The sequence below is a fragment of the Sebastes umbrosus genome, chromosome 1 (genome assembly GCF_015220745.1).
Source record: "Sebastes umbrosus isolate fSebUmb1 chromosome 1, fSebUmb1.pri, whole genome shotgun sequence".
NCBI classification, from domain to species: domain Eukaryota; kingdom Metazoa; phylum Chordata; class Actinopteri; order Perciformes; family Sebastidae; genus Sebastes; species Sebastes umbrosus.
In genome coordinates, this window is record NC_051269.1 from 41,358,623 (window position 1) to 41,364,622 (window position 6,000).

Below are 6,000 nucleotides of genomic sequence, written 5' to 3' on the forward strand. Positions count from 1 at the left end.
ACTGTCATAACAAAGACACTTTGACAGCAGGCCAACCGGAGACAAAGAGGAGTCACCGGCCCCCAGGAGGCCTCCAAAGACCCCTTTGGACACACACACACACACACACACACACTTAGCCTACACAGACAATGGGGAGTCAGCAGCGGGCTCCCAGAGGCCTTGCGAAGGTCCAGGGGGCCGAACTGAGCTCGGTGGTTGAAAGGACCCAAGAGGTGTCCATTACAAAGCCAGGCAGGCGTCACACACAGGACCACAGCGGTCACCCACGGGCCTCGCCACTGGCACCCTCACTCACCCTCACGCACCCTCACTCACCCTCACGCACCCTCACGCACCCTCACGCACCCTCACTCAGCCTCACTCAGCCTCAGAGGGTGACGATGCTTCATCAGCAGATATCTTAACTAACGAAAAATATTTCCATCTAACGTTGAGTGTTGTGACGTTAAAGGGAAACTTTGCCCATTTTCAACTGGCGTTGTATCGTTGCAGTGTGGGTGGTATGTGCAACAGGGATGTGACGGTGAGGAAAGTTTCCCACCGATTAATAAACTTGTGACAACACCGGTGTTACCGATTACACTGGACATTTCACAAGAAAAGACGACGCTTAATATCTAAAAGAGCGCTTACTTTGATCTTTAACGTCGGACCGTGTGCACCGGCTGTGACGGCTTCGTCTTCTTCACGGCGATTGCCTCATTAATGTTATGGTTCCCTCACAGCATTGGGTTTAAATCCCAAATATTGTCAAATAGGTGCTTTTGTTCTCCGCTTTGACACCAAATCCTCAGCCCGTTTGCACAAAAAGGCGTATAAATGCCACGATAACACACAAGGTGTTTAGCGTGCAATAAATACGCCTTTCTTGATTGTCATTTGTACACCATGTATCCTGTACTGACTGCCATGTAAACGCACCTGTGTATAAATGCTACGATAAGAGTTAATGAAAAAGTGAGGAAGATCACTTAAGTTGGGCGGGTAGGGAGGTGGACGGGCCAACTGCGCCATGCCAGCACTGAGTAGTTATGGTGTAATACAGTTTGAATTATTAGTGAGGTGGCTGTTGACGTTTGTTGACGCCAGCTGTATTTTGCCAGAGAGCTAAAAGGCCTGTCCTCTGTGTGTAATGCTGAAGGGTTGTCATTGCCGTTAGCTTCTTCTTGGCATTTACATTGCAGGTGTTGAGCAGAGCGCGCTCTACTGAGTAATAATGATATTAAAGAGTTACTCAAACACTGTTATTGAATTCTGTTCATTCAAAGATGATGTTCGTATCAGCACAAATCTGAAAAACGCGTTCACTGATACCGATATATCTGTGATAGGTTAATATATTGTAATTGTTGATTAAAAGAGAACGCCACGAAGTTAGCATCGCACTCCTGTAACGCTGTCTGACTCAAGATGTACAATTCAAAAAACCTGGGGCCAAAATTACCCACAATGCAACTTGACCACCGACACTTTGGTCAAAGATTTGCAGTGTTATGCTAGTAAAGTAGCCTCGAGCCACTAGCCTCAAGCAGAGATGAGGACCAGATGAACTAACTTCTAACTCCACACCTCCAGATACTTTTCAAACTTCAGCCTTCAGCCCCGACCGACGCCGACTCAAGTGACATCACTCGAGGCAATCTTTCTGTGTTTTAGCGTCTCTCACCTCATTGTTTTGGTTTTACAGCCCAGAAACGTTCCTGTTGTGATTCAGTCCCACCGCTCTCGTCAATCTTTTCCCAGCAACAAGCAGGCAGTTGTTTTCAGTGAAGTTACAGCTCTAATAAACCCTCAGAGCGCTAACTAACGAGCAGCAAACAGCAGACACACACAGTTAGCGACTAGCTGGTGAACACAGGAGGCCATTTAACAGCTAATGAGACAGACAGCTCCCCCCCAAGTAGTTAGTAAAGACTGGATGTGTGATTAGGCAACTGTTTGCTAACACGTTTGGTGGCAATGTGTCAATGTTCCACTAACACACAGCGGCCCGTAAAACACTAATTTAACCGATTAGTTTTAGCCAAACTTTAACCGCAGAGCTCCAATCACAAAGTGGTCATATGGGTCATTTTGGAAGGCGATACATAACAACCCGTTTAGGTAAAGGCCTCGCAGGGTAGGTTTTTATCCAGATAAGATTTTCTTTCACTTGATCAAATCAAAGTAGCAGGAAAACCTCCAGCCAGGAACCGTTTTTACCTCATATCATCAGAACAGTAATAACTGTCTCATCAAAATTACACTTTAAACTAGGGCTGCCAATCGATTCAAACATTTAATCGTGATTAACTGGATGATTTTCTAGAGTTAATTGCAAAATAATCACACATTTTTTAAAAGTTCAAAATGTATCTTAAAGCGAGATTAGTCAGGTATTTAATCCTCTTATCAACATCTGAGTGGACAAATATGCTGCTTTATGTAAATGTATGTATATATTTATTATTATTATTAGCGTGATAGCTCCAAACAGCCATACCAATCGAAAGTGAGCCACTATACACAAGCTGTTTTTATTTTAGTTGAGCTGAGTCTGAGAAAGTTTCCGCATGTTATGTTCTCTCGAAGCAAAACAGCTGTTCGCTCCGACTCCCATAAACAAGGAAGTGTCGTCCAAATGATGTAAATATTGCTGTAACGCAGTTCTGCCGCTGGTTTTTCGACATCATGATATAAACGATATAGAAAAAATATTTTTATTAGGGCTGTCAATCAATTAAAAACATTTAATCGCAAATTAATCGCACATTTTTTTATCTTTTGGGAGTGGGCAAATATGCTGCTTTATTTAAATGTATGTATATATTTATTATTGTAAATCAATTAACAACACAGATCAATGACAGATATTGTCCAGAAACCCTCACAGGTACTGCATTTAGCATAAAACAATATGCTCCAATCATAACATGGCAAACTGCAGCCCAACAGGCAACAACAGCTGTCAGTGTGTCAGTGTGCTGACTTGACTATGACTTGCCCCAAACTGCATGTGATTATCATAAAGTGGGCATGTCTGTAAAGGGGAGACTCGTGGGTACCCATAGAACCCATTTACATTCACTGATCTGGAGGTCAGAGGTCAAGGGACCCCTTTGAAAAGGGCCATGACAGTTTTTCCTCACCAAAATTTAGCGTATGTTTGGAGAATTATTAAGCTTCCTTCACGACAGGCTTGTATGACATGGTTGGTACCAACGGATTCATCAGGTTTTTTAGTTTCATATGATGCCAGTAGCTTTAAAACTGAGCCCTCTACAACCTAAAAATTGCAAGTTTGTGTTTGTGTTAATGCGTTAAAACGAATTTGCGTTATTTTCGCGTTAACTTTGACAGCTCTACTTTAAACTGATCAAGCTTAGATAGGGCTGAGGATATAATGAAAGAAGACAGATGTATGCATCCTGGTGATGTTGAGCATGATTTCCACACATCTTCTGAAGTTCTTCTCGTCACTCTCTCGTGTGTCAGCCGGCGTCCTGCAGGCCTGTCCGGCAGCAGTAAAAGGATGAGTGTAGCCCCCTCCATCCTATTAGGCTCCGATTAATCAGCCTTTTCTTCAGAGTCAAGGAGCGTGATGAGGAGAGGCATTGAGCCCTCTGTAACCCCCCTCCTCCACCCTGCTACCCATCCACCTGCTGTGGCTTTGTCTGTGGCTTTGGAAGAGCTTTGGCTTTCAGCAAAAAGCCAACACTGACCACACACTTCAACCGATGTGCACACACTCGAGCTGGCATAAAGGCTGGAAAAAAAAAAATCCCTCGCCACAGAGTGCTCCTCTTGTCCGGGTGGGAATGCCGACCGGAACCAGGTTTTTTGACCATGGAGGGACACTTTAAAACTCTCCCCCCCGAAAAAATGTCAAACTGGTGAAATTTTTCTGAGTTATGATTGCAGACAGGGCGAGGCAAGTTTCACTGCAGGTTTTATAGACTTTGGAGAGAAATGTTCCCACACCACAGTGGAATGATGTCTCCGCTCAGACATCTGATACAAAAATAATCAAAACACAGTCCCGCGTCGTCGGGTGGAATCTGATCAAATTATAATTGGACCTTGAAAATGTCTCTGTGAGATTAACAAGCATGAAGGAGGTCTGGAGACAATCTCGTCAGAAGATGTGATATAATGAGAACGTTTTACTGGCTCTGAGTACGGAAACAGTACTCTCCCACACGCCGTGTGAGCTACACTACAACGCTAACTGGTGTTTACAGTTTTATAGAATAAAGGCTCCAATCTTCTCCGTTTCACCGTGATAATATTATTGATGTAACAGTCTATTATCTCTTTGACAAGACTAAGAGTCTACAGCCAATCAGGCAATCCATCCATGAGCTGTCAAGATATTTCACTAAAGCCGAGTTCACACTACAAGACTTTCAAAGTCGTCAGTGTTCACACCACACAACTCGCTGTCTTGTAAACGTGAATCTTTTAGTCGTTGTGGTTTTAACACTACATGACTGACCGGCGACAGGAGGTCACACACTACAAGATCTTTCACCAGGAGGAATCCCCGATGAGGTCTCCAAACACACGCAAGAAATACACGGTAAATGACATGATACCAGACGCGAGACACATTGCTGATGTTGTTGTTGGCACGTGTTTACAAAATAGCCTGTTTCCACGCTCTATTTGACTATTTATTCCTCTAGGTGCAACTAAATAAATGTCTACAGGTAATCAAAAAACGACACTTACAACATATGAATGAAAACTAATTTTGAATGCAGTTAACAGATAGAAGAAACATCTTTTTATTTAAATATGTGCTTTGATTAAAAAAATCTTGGCATTAGTATTTCTAATTACATATTATATTATATTATATATATATGTATATATATATATAATATATATTATAAGCTGCTTAGAGGAAGTGTTAGGAAGTTAAACAGGTCATAATTCTCTTTCTATTATCTGTTATATTACTGTGAAAACATCTCCTTCAAACAACTGGATTTGTTCAAGTTTCTCACCAAAAACTGCCTTTTACAAGATTACATTTGAACGCATCATGATGGCGTTATAATCTACCATCGCCCAATACTCATTTTTACTGAGTAGAGCTTGAACACCTCATAACAGAGCCTCCGTTAACGGAGCTCTTTAGCCTCATACAGTCGGCAGACAAGTCGGTTACTGTGATCACACAGAGCAGCATCATGGGAATGAATTACAATATAATAACTGACAACATGTGTGTGTGTGACGTTACTGACTGTGTGCCGCTGTGTGATGACGTAAAACCATCATGTGGCGGCTGCATATGTGTGTGTCTGACCGGTAAAACATCGTATATACTGTATGAGATTGCTGAAAACCGTCCGGCTTCGATCGGCTGCTGACTGACGGTTCATCTCTAGATGTTAGTTTAGGAAGCGTTTGATTTATGCAGCAGAGTTTTCTATGAGCGGAGCATTTTAAACATCAATATTGATCATGTTCATTTAATTGTGGGAAGCCAAAATCGTGATCAAGATTAATGTTAAATTAATTGTGCAGCCCTACAATATACCTAATAATAGCTTAACAATAAAGCTTATTTATAATAGCACTAAAATCAGGATAAATGAAGTAATTTGCCAAAAAGAAAATTCAAATATATCACGCTGTTGAGCCGATCACGTCACCGCAGGGGAAATTCCTTCACCGCGACCGTCCTACTTCCACTTCTATCCCGCCTGCGTCACAAACTTTGGTTATTCAACAATGAAGGAAAAAGAGGGAGAGCGACGGTGGAGGTTGAGGTGGAGGTGGAGGCGGGTGGCCCTCGAGGCGTTGACTATATAGGTGCTGGCTCTAGCCTTGGTCGGCCCACTCTTTCCCCACATTTACTGGCTGTGACTTCCTCTGTTTCTAGTGACAGAAGCCACAACTATGTACGTGTTTATTCCTCAGCTTCACTCAGCGGAGAACGGTTTCCTCACCGACGTGGAGAAAGTGGGAAAAGCTGTGTTTGTACGTGCTGGAGGCCCGCGTGTCAGC